The 18548-nt window shown below is 48.3% G+C and overlaps 1 protein-coding gene and 1 pseudogene across 1 annotated transcript in view; both read right to left on the reverse strand.

The window, feature by feature from the left end:
* Positions 1 to 18548, reverse strand: part of LOC125963839 (UDP-N-acetylglucosamine--peptide N-acetylglucosaminyltransferase 110 kDa subunit-like) — a 302450-nt gene that overhangs the window by 115462 nt on the left and 168440 nt on the right. The window lies entirely within an intron of this gene.
* LOC125964139 (uncharacterized) lies at positions 9579 to 9684 on the reverse strand (annotated as a pseudogene).

Here is an 18548-nt window from a genome sequence, read left to right on the forward strand (position 1 = left end):
TACTTTATACATAGTATACACTTACTTTGTGTGATCCACGCTGGTCAGACCACATAATTATTTTCACTTCTGATATAATTTTTTCAGGTCCAACCTCAAATCTTTGATGAGAATATATTTTAAAATAAGTTTAGCATGTGTGTGCTCTGAATCCAACAGTAGTTATTAGAGATATGATTTTGCACTAGGTATTCCTCTCTTTTTTGGTCTTGGCCAACCAATTGAAAATTAGTTTTTATTTTCTGGTTGGTTTGCTAGATGTTTATGACTATAATAAAAGTCTTAAATTTTGTCTCATATCTTAAAGCACAATCTGAATTAGCAATGGATATTGTGCTATACATAGGGGCTGTGATATAAATATAGTTTCTAACTTCAAAAACATATAACCTAGAAGGGAACACAGACACATATGCAGCAATTATGGCAACTGCATTTGTTTACTAAGTGAAATAGCACTGAGATGGATAAAGTGCTAGCAAGCCTTGAACAGGCAAATCACCTTCAAAAATAGATGCGCAGTTCTTTAAAAATCTTTTTAACATTTTTCCAGGTACATGTAGAATATAACTTAGCATAAAAACGGTATGGGTTTGAGGATATGGGGAGGGGGAAGGTTAAGCTGTGACAAAGTGAGAGAGTGGCATGGACATATATACACTACCAAACATGAAATAGACAGCTAGTGGGAAGCAGCCGCTTAGCACAGGGAGATCAGCTCGGTGCTTTGTGACCACCTGGATGGGTGGGATAGGGAGGGTGGGAGGGAGACAAAAGAGGGAGGGGTTATCGGGATGTATGTATATGTATAGCTGATTCACTTTGTTATATAGCAGAAACTAACACACCATTGTAAAGCAATTATACTCCAATAAGGACGTTAAAAATAAATAAATAAGGAAAAGAAGACTGACTCATCCAATTAAAAAAAAAAAAAAGAAATTCTCTTGTCCTGGATTCAAGAGAAGGGATGAAGTAAAAGGATGAGGAAGAACAAGAAGAGGAAATGTGAGCGTGGAGAGGGTAGGAGGAAGAGCAGAAGGCAAAGAAGTGTATGTGCTTCCCTTGCCATCCCTGACTTTTTTTTTTTTTTTTTTTTTTTGCGCTTTAGGAAAACCCAAAAGCCAGAGAAGAGCACGGAGGTGGTCACCACTGCATGTGAACAAAAAGGTGGAGAGAAGAGAATGGTGGTAATCTGCGCAGGCAACTGGAGGATGACCTGAGTGCATCTCGCCAGGGAACAGTCCCTGTTCCATAGAAGCCCTGAAGATGCCAGGCTCTTATGTTTAGATGGGGGGCCGAAGGCGTCTGTGGGGTCACCACATACATCACTCCTGGAGGTGTTGTTCACTCTTTGTAAAGAGTGTCCCTGGTGAGGTTCCACATCTCCCTCTGCAGGACCCAGCCTTGCCCTCCCAACCCGCCAAGGTCAGCAGGCAACATCCCCAGTTAATCACCAGGTGTGGTGAGATATCTGGAGTGGCCCTGGTACCCCCCAGTTCAGGCGTCCTGGGGAAAGGGTGAGGAGGACAGAGGCACCGGGGCTTCTTCTCACGCAAGCAGACAGCTCACCTGGCGCAGCGCTGCTGCATCCCTGTGGGCACGCGGTAGCCCTGGCATCCGGTAGGGGACACTGCAGGATCCACACCTGGCTGGGATTTGCCCACCCCCTGGGGACACCACAGCCTCTGTGGAGCCCCACTGAAGGGCCTGGGTCACCTCATGGCACCATTTCTCAACCTGAGGTTCTATAGATTTTTCATAGATGTGTAAAAATTGAATACAACACACACACAAAATGAAGGCAATTCAAAGCAATGCTAATTTAGGATGAGTTAAAGGGCCAGGATTCCAAGTTAATTATGACCTTAAAATTAGATAACAAATACATCTGGTTTTATTACACGCTGAAAAGCAGTGTCTTCTACAAACTTTTCATGTTGGGATACAGCAAAGCTATAGAATTTATGATTCTATGACCACAGCATCAGGATATTTTTAAATTAAAAAGCACAGGCAAGTTTGGCTGGGGTGTTAAAGAAAGAAAAATGATTATTAGGGGAAAAGGGAACATTGCGGTTCTCTGCCCACTTCCACTGTGCTGGTCTCATGATGGGCCGTGTTGCGTGTGGGCTGGAGGGACAGGGTCACTACTCCCACCTGTATCATCAGACCTCCCACTCCTCACAGCGCCCAGGTGGGAGGGACCCACACTTTTCACCCTGGAGCCCCAGAGCCTCCCCTTTCCTCTGCATCACTTTCACTGTTCAGGGGACCAATCACTTGAACACCGCCCGGCCAAATGCCCAGGTTAAATCGCCCCTGTAGGACAGGTCTCTCTGCTACCAGAACACACTTGGCAAAGAGCAGCAAACAGGCCCCAGTGCCCTGGGGATGTGAGCCCTGGGGATGTCAGGGCCCAAAGTCACTTGCAGGGTCTGAGTAGCCCCCTGGGTCCCACACACCGACCCCAGGAAGCCCACCTCCCCACTGACTCCAGTCCCTGCCTTTGTGTGGCAGGTTCTGGTCTGACACCTGTGACGACTGGGACCTGGAGGCCTCAGCCTGAGACTCAGAGGGGATGGAGCTTGTGCAGCGTCTGGCAGCTTAAATGAGACACGAAGCCAAGGAAGGAGGGCCGGAAGGAGGGCCGCCTCTCTGCTCCCCCTCCGCTCCTGAGTCAGCTAGTGAGTGCCGGTTACTTCCTGTCGGAGCTGTACAGATTTAGCATAAATTTTAGATATAGGTCTTAGTTTTAACAGTGAAAGGCTGTTACATGAAGCAAAATTGATCTCTTTTTTTTTTTAAGTATTTCTATGTAAGATAACACACAAGTATAGAAAAGCACCCTCCGCAAAGGGAGGGCTCAGTGAATTACAATGGGCGCTCCACTCTGGGGAGCAGTAGAAACCCAGATGCTTCTGAGAAGCTTCTCAGCTTCCTTACTCTGGCCCGACCTCCACAGCGGAAATCCCAAAGGGACTGGATTCTACTAGCCCTCCAGCACCCTCCACTACTTTCTGATTGTGCTGCCACAGTCATTTTGAGTTATTTGTGTGTAAATCACTGCACTTGGAATATACGTGGAGTAACTGATTTCATTCTTATAACTGAATAAGTTAGCACTTATTCTTCTCCCTTTCTACAGGGGGCAGCCAGGGTGCTGGGGACGTCCTGTATATTGAACTGGGTGTTGGTAACAGATGTCTTTATATTTACAAGAAACCATAAAGCTCTACGCTTAAGATCTGTGCCCTGTACAATACACCAAGGAAACTTCAATTAGAAAGAGATGCCAAAAAAATTCCCCCACAAAACAAACTTCAGGGCCCGGTGGCTTCCTCTGATTTCTACCAAACATTTAAGACAGAAACGATGCCCGTCTCCTACACACTCTTCCAGAGAACAGATACAGAGGGAACACACCCACACTGCTTTCATCGGGCCAGGAGAATACTGATGTCATACCAGCAGCAGATATTACAGGACAGGAGAAATTACAGGCTAAACACTTCTGAATGTCGATGTCAAAATCCAAAAGCAAATATTAGCAGTCTAAATCTAGAGGTTTTCAGAAAGGAAGGAAACTGGGATTTCGTGGTGGTATTTCCAGTGGTTGATGTGAACAGGATCACTGGGTGTTTGGGCGCTGCCTGGGAACGTGGAGAGAAGGGACAATGCCATCGGGTTAGTGGAATGAACATTTGGTGACAGAGATTAGGAGGGCCTGGGTCATCCTCAGAGACAGTCCTGGGATGGGGTCTCTAGGCTGTGGCTATGGAGGGGTCCCTCTAGAAGGGCATGGGCCTCTCTCCTGTGCCACTGCAGGGTCTAGGGATGGATGAGGAGTTTGTAGGGGCTGGATTTTGATGAGGAAGGATGAGCAGGGAAGGTGCGCCCTCAGAGCCAGTGCAGCCACGGCCCCTCCCCAGCCAGGCCGTAGCCCAGGCTACTCCGACAGTTGCTCACATCAATAGGCGATCACGCCAGCTTCACCCACTAAACCACCAAGCACAGCCCAGCAGGCCACTGTCCTCATTAATCAGCACTACCTGTGCATCCAGGGCTGGTTGTTGAAGACCAAGCTAATTTGTTAGAGACGTGCCATGTGGGCAACTGGCTTGGAGAGACCAGGGCTCTGAGCCACGTGGAGACAAGCCGACCACTGGTCAGGCCACCAGGAGGCTCACCCAGTGTGTGAAGACGCTGAGGGAGGAGGGACGTAGATGGGACCCTCTGATCCTTCAAGGGACCTTCTTTCAGGGATATTTAAGAGCTGTGGGGTCAGGGATCAACATGTAAGGGAGGCAGCGGGTCAGGCATGGGCCCTCCTGTTGGCTCAGACCCCTCCTGTCCTTGGAGCAACCATGGGGCAGGCAGGAGGATTGGGGGGATGGAGGGAGGGGAGCCCTGGGCTCAGGGGTCCAGAGCACCATCTAGAGGATTCAGGGGTTCAGGGATTTCTGTCCCAGGGAACCAACTACATTCCTGTCCCACATCCATCTGTCATCAGCTTTGCGACTCCGGGAAAGTCACTTAAAATCTCAACATTTTAGTGCCATGTACCATAAAATATGGTTCACGGCACCTGCCATGAGTTCCCCACGGGGCTGATGTGGGGATCACAGGAGATGATGACAGATATTCTTCACAAGCTCTAAAGCATCACACCCATAACCTTCCCCACTCCCCTGCCCTGTGGCATCCAGGTCCCCTCTCTGGAGGCAGCACTACCACATTTCTTGCTTATTCTTCCAGACATTTAATATTTGCACGCTTAGGTAGCACTTATGAAGTAACCATCATTTTTCATCAGGGTCTACCTGATTTGCTGTATTAAGCTTCATCATGTAATACTAATAAGTGGGCCGTATTAACATTTCCATTATCACAGAACAAGGAACTGAGGACAGAGGGTCTGCATAACTTTCCCAGGTTCATGTGGCTTCTGGTATGATTTGAATCCAGACCATCAGGCACCAGCCCCCACTCTGTCGGTCACTGTGCTGTGCTCCCTTTCTGTATTATCTCACTAAATAAAGTCATGTCTCCGTGCAGTCAGCCTGCTGGCTATTTTAAGTGCACACCACATTGCAACACCCTCTTCTCAGCCCAGCTTCGATTCACTTGACTCCCCTAGACTCCCCTAGGAGGCTGGTGAACAAAGAGAACAGACGTGTGACCTGCGAATGAATTGACACCTCTGCATGGTCTTCTCCCAGCAACATATCAATAGTTCTCTCAGTTTTTGTTGTGTTTTCCTGGATCATGACTCGGGTACCAAGCAGAAAAGGAAGATTATAAAGGAGTCAAACACAGGATGCACAAGAATATCATCTGCGATCAAGATAATCTGCTGGCCATCCGCAGCGGTGGTTCAGGCACATCAGAATCAGCATCTGGCCAAACAAAAGGGTAGGGACACAAATAGCACCCCCACTAACCACTCCATTGAAGGTACTGTGGAAATAATACCAGCAAGTAGATTCAGGAGCAATGGCTGTAGTTTGTACAGCAGAGCCTGGATCTGGCTGAGGGAGGATTGGGCAGGGAAGGTGCCCACTCAGAGCCCGTGCAGCCACTGCCAGCTCTTAGGCAGGCCTTAGTCCAAGCTGCTCAGATGATTGGTCAGTTTCTAGTCAGTGAGACCCTGGGGGCCTTTAAACCTCATCTGTTAAGCCACCAAAACACCAGCCCAGTAGACCCTGTTCCCAGCTAATGAATATTAACTGCTCATCATCCAGGTTTGATCAGTTGAAGATGATGCTAATTCTCTGTGCAACTGTCATGTGGGCAGTTGGTTTGGAATGTCCTGGGTTTTGAGTCAGTTAGGGAGTCAAGTAGACTACTGGTCATTCAGGGTGGTCACCTGACCACCAGGAAGTCTCACTGCAAATCAGCTGCTAGAATCAAGTGCTGAGGGGGAAGGGAGGGAAGATGCACACACATTTGGATACCCCGGTCCATCAGGGGGTCTGCATTTGGGGGAAAGACATTGTATTTGGGGTCAGGGATTGAAACGTAGAGCCAGGAGGTGGGTCCAGATTTGAGCCATTCTCTTGGGCCAGGCACCTCCTCCGAGTACCAGCTGTCTCCCTGCAGCATTCTTGGGGCAGGAGGATGTGGGAAAGGGAGTGAGGAGAGCTCTTGGTTTGTGTATCCAGGGCATGATCTCATGTCCATGTGTTCAGGAATCTCTCTCCCTCCCCTGCCTCAGACCCATCACTCATCAGTGTTGTGACTCTGGGCAAGTTACTCAATCTGTCTAAATTTCAGTGCCCTGAACCATAAAATATGGGTCACAGCCCCTACTCTGCCCACCCCACAGTGCATCACAAGAAATAATATTCTTTCCATGAGCTCTAAAACTTCTTACTCATGTCATCAATGTGAAAAAGTAGGCTCTATCCTCCTGTTTGTAGCCTCCTAGGTGCCCTTTCTGGAGACAACCTACTTATTCTTCCAGGCATTTAATACTTGAACATTTATGTAGGTAGCACTTATGAAGTACCCATCATTTTTCTTCAGGCTTTGTATTTACTAATTTTTAGCCTCAGAACATAATACGAATAAGCAGGTCCTACTAATATTTCCATATCCTTGGCCAGGGAACTGAGAAACAGAAGGGCTAAGTAACTAACCTTCCCAGGTACACGTGGTGTTCAAATAGGATTTGATTTCAGGCCATCAGGCACCAGCACCCATACTCTCCCTCATTGTGTTGTGCTGACTTTGTACTTGTCTCATGTAAATAAAGTTATTTTCCCCATGTGATCAGCCTGTTGGGTATTTTAAGTGCACGCTCAAATGCAAGGTCCATCTTCATAAGCCCTACTTTGATTCAGGGGACTCCCCGGGCAGCTAGTAATAAGGAGCTCTGAAGTTTGACCTGTGAATAAGTTAAGACTTTGCCAGGAAGATGTCAACACCTCTCACTATTGTGAATGTATTTCCTAGGAACTTGTTTCAGGAATATGAAAAGAAAAAGACAAGGATTCAAACCAAGGATACCTATGGGGATTGATCCTCCGTGAAGAAAATATACTGGCTGGCCCTCACCGTCATTCAACAGCTCAAAATGAACATCTAGTCCCAAAGGGTTGAGCCTCAACTATCATCCCATACAAGCCACTCCATTGAAGTCACTGTGAGAATTCCATCCTGAAACTGATCAAGAGTAATGACTATTAAAATGTTGTCATATTATCCTTTGATTGAGATATAATTCACATTCCATCAATGCACATTTTTTTTTAACTGTGTGATTCAGCTGCTTTTAGTGTATTCAGGTTTTGCAATCAACATCTCTAATTCCAGTACATTTTCATCATCCCCAAGAGAAACCTCATACCTAGTATCAGTCATTCTCATTCTGTCCTCCCCTTTCACCCCAGCCCTGGGTCTTTCTGTCTCTATTGATTTTCCTATGCTGGACCTTTCATATGAATAGAACCACACAATGTGCGGACTTCTGTGTCTGACTTTTGCAGTAAGCAAAATGTATTCAAGGTGCATCCAGGTTGTAGCATGTATCTGTCCTTCACCCTTTTAATGGCTGAATAATATTCATTGTATGGATATAACACATTTTATTTTTCCATTCCTCAGTTGGCGAATAGTTGGGTTGTTTCCACTTTTTGGCTATTATGAATAATGATACGACAATGTAACACTCATGTACAAGTTTTTGTGTGAACATATGTTTTTTATTTCTCCTGGACATATACCTGGGAGTGGAGTTCCTGGGCCATACTGTATCTCTGTGTTGAACTTTTTGAGGAACGGCCAAACTATTTTCTTTTTCATATTTGCACCAGCGATGCTTGAAAGTGCCAATTTCCCCACATCATTGCCAACCCTTGTTTTTAAAAAAATTATATGGCACAATAGTGGGTATGAAGTGGTATCTCACTGTGGTTTCAGTTTGCATAATTTTGACTAATAATTTTGGACATGTTTTCATGTGCTTATTGGCAATTTGTGTCTCTTCCTTGGAGCAGTATCTATGCAGATTCTTTTTCTCATTTTTAAAATTTGGTTATTTGACATTTTATTGTTGAGTTGCCAGTGTTCTTTACATATTCTGAATACTAGGCTTTATCAGATATATGACTTGCAAACATTTTCCTTCATTCTGAAGGTTGTATTATGTCTTTCTTGATGGTGTTCTTTGAAACACAAAGGATTTTAATTTTGATAAAGTCCAATTTCTTTTTCCTTTTGTTGCCTGTGCTTTTGCTATCATATTTAAGGGTTCATTGCCAAATCCAAGACTATGAAGATTTATCTCTTTTTTTCTTCAGAACTCTGTATAGTTTAGCTCTTATATGTAACTCTTTGATCCATTTTAAATTCAAAGTCTGTTTTGTCTGATATTGGTATAGACACTCCTGCTCTCTTTTGGTTACTATTTGAGTTTTCTCACTGAGGTTGGAATTCCTTTTCCTATCCTTTAACTTTCAACCTGCTTGAGTCTTTTGATTTCAAGTAAGTCTCTTGTAGACAGCATATAGTTGGGTCATATGTTTTTACCTATTCCGCCAATCTCTGTATTTTGATTGGAGAGTTTAATCCATTTACATTTAAAGTAATTGCTGACAAAAAAAAGACTTATTTCTGCTATTGTGCTGTTTCTTTTCCATCTGCCCAAAGCTTTTTTGCCCCTATCTTTCGTTGTGTGTGTTTAGCTGATTTCTTACAATAAAATATTTAAATTACTTTCTCACTTCCTTTTGGGACTATTCTATAGCTATTTTCTTTGTGTTTACCATGGGGATTACCTTTAACATCCTAAAATTAAAACACTCTAATTTGAACTTATACCAGGTTAAACTCAACAACATCCAAGTTCTTGAAGCTAAAAGAGCATCCTACTATCTCAATGCAAAAGACCTTCTCCAAGACACACTGCAGTTTCTGCCTGGCTGGGACATTGCCCCAGAGTGGGGTTAAGTTTAAGGAGTCGAAGGAGGCATACATTTCCATCCTCTGGATCACTGCTCACCAAAAAATACATAATGCCAGGCACATATGTAATTTTGAATTTTCTACTGAACACACCAGGAAAATGAAAATGGTGAAGTCAATGTAAATAATAGATTTTTAATTCAGTATCTGCAAAGTGTTAGAATGTTTACATGTGGCACGAGAAATGTGGTCATATTACGAGGGCTTGAGAGCCGCATGGGGCAAGATAGAGGACAAACAGCATGCACTTGAAACTCTAAGAAGTGAACGCTAACAGGCAGATGGGGCCTGGAAGTCCAAAGTTGAATAACAGCCCATAACAGGGTGATTATGGTGGGTTTTTTTTCCTGCCTCTGTCTCCCAGCTTAGGCAAGGCACGCAAAGTCCAGCAACAGCTGAAAGTTAAAACCATGGGATCAACCTTTTATTTCTAGCCAGACAAGTGAGAAAGTGGGGGGCTTGGATGTTGAGGAGTGAGGGGGTCATCCCCATTGGTCTTTTTCTCCCCAGTTACCACATCTCCCCTGCAACCTCAGTGATGGCAGAGGCCTTCACTGAGAAATGGCCTGTGTCTCTGGACAAAGGAACAGGTTAAGAGGCTCCTATTGTCTGAAGAGTGTGGGGGCATGCCCGTTATTTTCCTTTCTTTTCTCTTGCTATTTAAATTGACAAGAACAGATACTACACTTGATCTTAGCCAAAAGGCTGAGATGAAATAGACAAAATAAACTTTAAGCTAAAATTACTGTCAAGTATAAATTTTACTAATCTAGTAATTCCAAAGGACCAAAGAGCAGGGCAGTGGCTTTATTGAGAACCCAGGATTTCCGAGTGTCCACCATGCTCAGTCACTTTTAAATCATCAGCACAGCCCTATAATTCAGAGATTTAGGTGAAGTGACTTGCCCAGGGCCACACAGCTAAGTGAGAGTCTTCTGGGACCAACAGTAACTTTTGCAAAGGCGTCTCTTGCTATACTTAATCACTGCCACCATCTGACACTCACATTCTTTCTTTTTATACTATTCTGTTTCCTTGGGTCAAAGAATCCGACCCCTGAATTAAGGTTAAATAGCAATTAGTGGCAGATCAAAAGCCAAAATCGCTTCAAGATATTCTTTTAATTCCCCCAAGTAATGCCTTTAGTCACAAAAATATAGAACAATACAGAAAATTACAAGTGACCTTAGTGTTCACAGGCAAGCACTAATACATTTTAATGTACCATGATCATATTAAAACAGAAATAACTATGAAACATTTTCTGCGGAGAAGCAGCGCCTGTGGCAGGCAGCAGAAAGGGACAGGAAGGCTGCATGGAGCCCAGGCCCCCAATGGCCTAGGTCTCACCCTGCAGCTCACTGCTGATGCGCCGGAACACTGCTTCCTTCTCGGAGTCTAGGTCTTCAGCGGCGACAGGGAAACCCAGCTCAGGGCCTGGGGGCAGCCTCAGAGGCTCCCCTTGCCGGTGCGGCAGCAGAGGAATCCTGCGTTTTCGGGGCCTGGGACTGTCAGATGTGCGGGAGCCGTTCCTCCAGGGCCCTTTCTGCCCTCTTGTTGCCTCTGCATCTTTGTCAGGCTGGCTTTTCCTCTGGGAAACCACCGGAGCTGCAGACGGCGACGAAGGGCCCTCCTTGCTCCCTGTCTTTGCAGACTTCTGGGGCAGCCCTTGCGGTATGGCGGGACCCCCTCCTTCTCTTCACTGGCAGGAAACCTCGGGTGGAGCTATATGAGCTCGTGATGGCGTTTCTTTGGGGGCAGGAGCTCATACAGGTGGTCTACAGTTTCCTGGTGGATCTGTCTTCTGCCCTCTTGGCGTGGAGGTCTCTCTGCAGAGGTCCAGGCCTGGGCACGAAGAAAGAGCCCCCCAGGGGCCTAAATGCAGATCGTGCGCCCCCGGTGTCATTGGGGCCGCTTCTCTGGTCTTCGTTCTTCCTTGTGACTGTGGGGACTTCCTCCTGCTTGGCCATCCCTTGCCCGCTCTCTCCCAGGGCCCTCAACACCGTCTTCTCTGTGCTGTAGTTCGGGACACAGCTGGGTGTCGTGGCCGTCACTGGCTGCCCCCACGCCACACTGAGAGTGACTGTGTCCACTGCGGACACTGAGCTGCGGGACGTCGTGGAGGTGCGAACACCCATCACTGCCTTCTTCCGATGGCCTCGCCTGCAGATGGAGATAAGGATCCCCATAAGGAGTGCAGCGTCTGCGGGACGGTAGAATGGGGTCTCAGAGACTCTATGGCAAAGCGCAGATGGCAGAGTCACTGGACACTTGTGGGCCGGCCTGCGAGTGGATAGCCGGCCATAGACAGCTGGGTGACCCGGGCCGGACATGGGAAGTCGGTGGGCGCGGGGAGCGGGCTGGGGGCAGCCGAAACCTCCTGGCAGGTGCTGGTCCCCCAGTGCCTGGGGCGGGGGTGAGGGGCAGGGCCTACCTAAGTAACTGCCCCTAGAGAACTTGGGTGAGGTCGGTCCTTGGATAGAGAGCTGGGCTCCGAGCACTCTCCTTCAGCTGCCAACTCGGCCAAAAGCGGAGTGCGCTCTCTTTGGCCTGTTGCTGGGATGCAGCTCTGGAACCTGTGAGCGAACAATGGGCGTGCGTTGGCGGGGCGCAAAAGTTTAGGGAGGGGTGGCGCATGCGCAGAGTACACGTCAGGCCCTGGGGCGCACAGGTGAGGATGCGCGCCCCTGGACCGTCTAGCGCTTCTGAATCTCCCCGGGGGTCTGAGGGCTGGACGTGTTTGCCTTGAGGGTGATGAGCTTCTTGGCAGGGCAGCTGCCCCTTCTTCCCCGGCCGGCTCTAACTGTACAGGATGGGTCCTCAGCCACCAGAGTAGGAAAGCTGGAGAGCAGGGTACCTGGCTCAGCAGCCGCCGCCCGAGGTGGCAGATTTGGCATCAGCGCCTGTGCGTCCGCCTGCCCTCCCACCTGGTAACATTGGAGGAGAGAGCCGCTAAGAACAGAAGTGCAAAACAAAAACAAAAAACCCCAGAAGTGCCCAAGCCAACCAGATCCTGCTGGGGTGACAACTGAAGGGGCAGGCAGGGCGGGTTGGGAGGGACATATATACCAGGTCCAAACCCAGAAAGATCTGAAATGCACGAGTCAGAATGAAAGTCCAGAATCATCCTTGGGCTTTGGGCTGAGCTGGAAGTATAGCCAAACTCTTCAAGGTCTCCAGCTCCACCTGCAGTTTCTGCCTGGCTGGGACATTGCCCCAGAGTGGGGTTAAGTTTAAGGAGTCTTAGTTCCCCTACCAGGGACTGAACCCGGGGCCCCAGCAGTGAAAGTGCTGAGTCCTAACCACTGGACCGCCAGGGAATTCCCTGTATATGTATGAAAAAAGGATACCACAGTCTCAGAGGGTGGCGTTGACGTCATATAAAGGTGACACGTATGACAGCTATAACAAAGAGTGGAAGGTAAAAGAATCTATATGGATGTAAGCCTTCTGAATTTTATTTAATTGGTAAAATATTAACTCTAGACTGTGAAACAATACGTATACATAGTGTTATTCCAAGAACAATTAAAAAATGACAAACTCAAGAAAATTGGATAACCTCAATAGTCCTAAATTTAGGAATTGTGGACAAGATAGCTAAAACATTCACATATGTGTTTTGTGAAAAGTTTTTCTCTTGGTTAATTGCCTAGGAGTGGGTTTTTGGGTCATATGGTAAGTATGGCCCTCTCAGCCAACCCTGGCCACCACTTCAGGTGTCACCCCAGCAGGATCTGGATGGTGTGGGCACTTCCGTTCTTAGCGACTCCCCTCCAGTGCCGCCAGGGGAAAGGGCAGGAGGACGCAGAGGCGCTGCTGCCAAAGCTGCCGCCTCTTGTGGGAGCTGCACAGCCAGCAACCTTGCTCCACTTTGCTGGGCGGGGATCCCGTCCAGTACAGTTAGTTACCCCGACAGCACTGGGGCGCGGCCAGGGGAGAAGGGCCAGCTGTCCTGCCAAGAAGCTCATCACCCTCAAGGCAAACACGTCCAGCCCTCAGACCCCCGGGAGATTCAGAAGCGCTAGACGGTCCAGGGGCGCGCATCCTCACCTGTGCGCCCCAGGGCCTGACGTGTACTCTGCGCATGCGCCACCCCTCCCTAAACTTTTGCGCCCCGCCAACGCACGCCCATTGTTCGCTCACAGGTTTCAGAGTATAAAAAGGCAACAGGCCAAAGAGAGCGCACTCCGCTTTTGGCCGAGTTGGCAGCTGAAGGAGAGTGCTCGGAGCCCAGCTCTCTATCCAAGGACCGACCTCACCCAAGTTCTCTAGGAGCAGTTACTTAGGTAGGCCCTGCCCCTCACCCTCGTCCCGGGCACTGGGGGACCAGCACCTGCCAGGAGGGCTCGGCTGCCCCCAGCCCGCTCCCCGCGCCCACCGACTTCCCATGTCCGGCCCGGGTCACCCAGCTGTCTATGGCCGGCTATCCACTCGCAGGCCAGCCCACAAGTGTCCAGTGACTCTGCCATCTGCGCTTTGCCACAGAGTCTCTGAGACCCCATTCTACCATCCCGCAGACGCTGCACTCCTTATGGGGATCCTTATCTCCATCTGCAGGCGAGGCCATCGGAAGAAGGCAGTGATGGGTGCTCGCACCTCCACGACGTCCCGCAGCTCAGTGTCCGCAGTGGACACAGTCACTGTCAGTGTGGCACGGGGGCAGCCAGTGCCGGCCACGACACCCAGCTGTGTCCTGAACTACAGCACAGAGAAGACGGTGTTGAGGGCCCTGGGAGAGAGCGGGCAAGGGATGGCCGAGCAGGAGGAAGTCCCCACAGTCACAGGGAAGAACGATGACCAGAGAAGCCCCAATGACACCGGGGGCGCACGATCTGCATTTAGGCCCCTGGGGGGCTCTTTCTTCGTGCCCAGGCCTGGACCTCTACAGAGAGACGTCCACGCCAAGAGGGCAGAGGACAGATCTGCCAGGAAACAACAGACCTCTTGTATGAGCTCCTGCCCCCAAAGAAACGCCATCACGAGCTCATATAGCTCCACCCGAGGTTTCCTGCCAGTGGAAAGAAGGAGGGGTCCCGCCATACCGCAAGGGCTGCCCCAGAAGTCTGCAAAGACAGGGGGTGAGGAGGGCCCTCCATCGCCCTCTGCAGCTCCGGTGGTTTACCAGAGGAAAAGCCAGCCTGACAAAAATGCTGAGGCAGCAAGAGGGCAGAAAGGGCCCTGGAGGAACGGCTCCTGCACATCTGACAGTCCCAGGCCCCGAAAACGCAGGATTCCTCTGCTGCCGCACAGGCGAGGGGAGCCTCTGAGGCTGCCTCCAGCCCCTGAGTCGGGTTTCCGGGTCACCGCCGAAGACTTAGACTCAGAGAAGGAAGCAGTGTTCCGGCGCAGCAACACAGCGCTGCGGGGTGAGACCTATGCCATCGGGGACCTCGGCAGCTCTCCCCAGCATAGGCAACGGAAAGCCCCAGCCTTTGCCTCTGCTCCAGGCCCCCCAGCTTCGAGCGACCCCGCACAAGCATCTTCTGGGGGTGGTTCATTCCAGAAATTCCACCGTGGGCACCCATGCCAGCACACAGCTGGGTTTTGGGAGCAGAGCGGCTGCCCTAGATCTGAGCTGCATGTTTGCAGCTCTCAGCGTGACATCAAGAAAGAGGGGGCCCCCGAGCACCACACACAGCAATGGGGGCAGCGTGGGCGTGAACTCCTGGGACCCTCCTCACCAGAGCCACCCCATGGTGACCACGGGACCCAGACCTAAGAAGAAGCCTGGGTTTGGAGGCACTACTGCCCCCATCTTAATGCACATCCCTGGGGGCCCTGATTGGCAGCAGCGAGGAACCACCGCCTGTGGCAGCTCTCCCCAGCATAGGAAACGGAAAGCCCTAGCCTTTGCCTCTGCTCCAGGCCCCCCAGCTTCGGGCGGCCCCGCACAAGCATCTTCTGGGTGTTCATCATCCAGAAATTCCACCGTGGGCACCCATGCCAGCACACAGCTGGGTTTTGGGGGCAGAGCGGCTGCCCTAGATGATCTGAGCTGCATGTTTGCAGCTCTCAGAGTGACATCAAGAAAGAGGGGGCCCCCGAGCACCACACACAGCAATGGGGGCAGCGTGGGCCTGAACTCCTGGGGCCCGCCTCACAAGAGCCACCCCATGGTGACCATGGGACCCAGCCCTAAGAAGAAGCCTAGGTTTGGAGGCACTACTGCCCCCATCTTACATCACATCCCTGGGTGCGCACCCAGGCAGGGCCCCCCTACTTTCAGCGGAGGGCGCAGCCCAGGCCCATCCAAGGCGGACTTTAGGGGTGTGTCGGTTCCGGCCTCTACTCCTATCAGCCTCAGCTCCGCAGTGGGCACAGCAAGGTGCAGCCTTGCTCTTAGGGCCCCCTCATCACGTGCCCAGGGCTTGGCTGGACAAAAAACCACTGGGCCATCGACCAAGTCATTCTCCTCCAGGTCTCGATTCATTACCTTGGGGTTTAAGAGGAGGAAGTTGGCCTGAGCCAATAACTTTGGGGCGAGGCCATCAGTGTCCACCTCCTCCCAGACTGGGCCTCATGTGGACCCTGTTTCGATGTGAAACTTATAATAAAGTTTTGTTCTTGTTCTTTTGCATAATCCTCACGTGTCTGTGATCCGTAGATCAAGTGTGGAAAAGCACTGGCTTGTATGAGTGGTAACATGGAAAGCCAGACCTGTTTACAGTTTCCTGTGACCCTGCTCATGGGTTGTGAAGAGTAGCACAACAAGATGGCTACAAGGGCCCTATATTAAAAGTGTGTTTTGAGTTTAAACGATGCAGCCTGGAATAAAATGGGCCCAGAGGGAGGGGTAAACAGGGAGGGTCATCCTTGTCTGTTGTAATTGCTGCTTCCCACCCACCTCTCTGGCCTGGAGGGGGCTGGGTCATCCCGAGCACACACCAGCCGCCCATACTCTACACGTTTAGTATTTTCTAATGTAGCAGTTTCTTTGACTTTTTTTGTTTTGCTTTAATAGGTCTTAGGCAAATCATTTACATGCACATCTCACTCGGAGAGTATATGTCCATACAACCTAAAGCAATCTACAGATCCAGTGCAATCCCTATCAAAATTCCCATGACATTTTTTACATAAATAGGAAAAACAATCCTAAAATTCGTATGGAACTGCAATAGACTTCAAAAGCCACAGCAATCCTGAGAAAGAAGAACAAAGCTGGAGGCAACACTTTTCCTGATTTCAAATTATACTACAAAGCTAGAGTAATCAAAATAGTATGGTACTGGCATGAAAACAGACACATACACCAATGCAACAGAATCAAGAGCCGAGAAATAAATCCACACACATACAGGCAACTAATTGACAGGGATCCAAGAATACTCAACAGGGAAAAGATAGTCTCTTCAGTAAATGGTGTTGGCAAAACTGGATACCCACATGCAAAACAAAGAAAGTGGACCCCTATCTTACACCATTTGTAAAAATTAACTTGAAATGGGTTAAAGACTTAAATGTAAGACCTGAAACTGTAAAACTCCTAGAAGAGAACATAAAGAGAAAGCTCCTTAACATTGGTCTTGGTGATGATTTTTTGGGTATGACAACAAAACCACAAGCAACAAAAACAAAAAGCAACCAATGGGACTACATCAAACTAAAAAGCTCCTGGAGAGCAAAAGAAACAATCAACAAAATGAAAAGGCAACCTAGGAATGGGAAAAAATATTTGCAAACCACATATATGATAAGAGGTTAATATCCAAAATCTATAAGGAATTCAAACAACTCCATAGCAAAAAACAAACAAACAAAAACAAATAATCTGATTCTAAAATAGGCAAAGCAGGGGACTTCCCTGGTGGTCCAGTGGTTAAGACTCCACACTTCCACTGCAGGGGGCATGGGTTTGATCCCTGGTCAGGGAATTAAGGCCCGCATGTCATGCAGTGTGTGTAAAAAAAATAAAATAAAATAGGCAAAGCAAGACTAGGAAACAACTAAGTGTCCAACAGGTGAATGGATAAAGAAAATGTGACATATAGATATAGATAGATAGATAGATAGATAGATAGATAGATAGATAGATATAGATAGATAGATAGATAGATAGATAATGGAATTTTATTCAGCCACATGAAAAGAAGGAAATCTGCCATTTGTGACAACACAGATAGACCTTGAGGGCATTATGCTAAGTGCATTAAGTCAGAGGCCGAAACATAAATACTGTATGAGATCACTTATATGTGGAATCTTTAAAAAAAAAAAAGAAACAACTCACAGATACATAGAATAGACTGGTTGCCAGAGGTGGGAGGTGGGTGAAATAGCTGAAAGTGGTCCAAAGGTACAAACTTCAAGTTATAAGATAAATAAGTCCTGGGGCTGTCATGTATAGTGTAGTGACTATAGCTAACAATATTGTTGTGTATTTGAAAGTTGCTAAGAGAGTAGATCTTAAAAGCTCTCATCACAAGAAAAAAATAATTTGTTACTGTGAGTGGTGATGTATGAAAAGCCATGGAAGAAGCTTAAATGCATATTGCTAGTTGAAAGAAACCGGTCTGAAAAGACTACACACTGGATGATTCCAACCATATGACATTCTGGGAAAGGCAAAACTATGAAAACAAGAGGACATGTGGCCCCAGTGGACACCACTGTCTCTCCTTTCAGGAGCCTCCAGGTGCTGGAGACCTTCCCTCCTGAGATCCAGGTCTTCATGAAGGACTCCAGTGGCCAGGGCAAGCCTTACGCCATTGACCCTGATGACTCCATCCACGACTTGAAAGAGAAGGTTGAAGAGGCTGGAGGACCTTACATGGAGGGTCCCGGGTCCAGAAACTGTGGAATCAATAGCTTCTCAGACTGCACATCAAGGATTGTGACACCATCATGCTCGTTAAGAGAGGCCCCTCATCCCCACGAGTGCCAAGATCAGGCTGTTCATTTTGTAGACTTCTATGGTCATGTCCCCCTAGCTCACCCCTTTCTACCCAGACCACTGTGCTCTTTCTGAAGCATAAATAGAAACAGAATCCTCCCCTGCTTAAAATTCTCCAATGGCTCCTATTACCTACAGAATCAAGTTCAAGTTCCTTTGCTTGGCATTCAGGGTTCTTGACCATTTAGCTCTTGCTGACCTCTCAGTCTCTCCTCGTCACTCTCAAAACATACCAGACGTGGCCAAACACTTGCAATTCCAGAACACTGAATGCTGGCTCACAACTCCATGACTTTGAGTCAACTTTCCTTCTCCCCCATGTTGTCACCATTCAAAGTTCAAACCTCTAAGTTATTGATTCTCAAAAGTACGGACCCCAGACCAGCAGAATCAACATCATCTGGGAACCTCTTTGAAATAAAAATTCTCAGCAGCTAGCCCAGAATTACCTGAGTTAGGCTCTCTGGAAGTGGGACTCAGCAATCTGTGTCTTAACAAGCCTTCCAAGTAATTCTGAGCAAATATGGAAGTTCCAGGGAGTTAACACCCCAGGGGGTAAGCCTTGGCCCATTGAAAGACAGGAACCAGCGAGTGCAGTGAGTGCATACTCCCCTCCTCCACCTCTCAGGTGGATAATTTTGAGGCACGTTCTGCATTGCTCCTTAGAGGGTCCCCAGTGGGATCA

This window comes from Orcinus orca, chromosome 3, assembly GCF_937001465.1.
Source record: "Orcinus orca chromosome 3, mOrcOrc1.1, whole genome shotgun sequence".
NCBI classification, from domain to species: Eukaryota; Metazoa; Chordata; class Mammalia; order Artiodactyla; family Delphinidae; genus Orcinus; species Orcinus orca.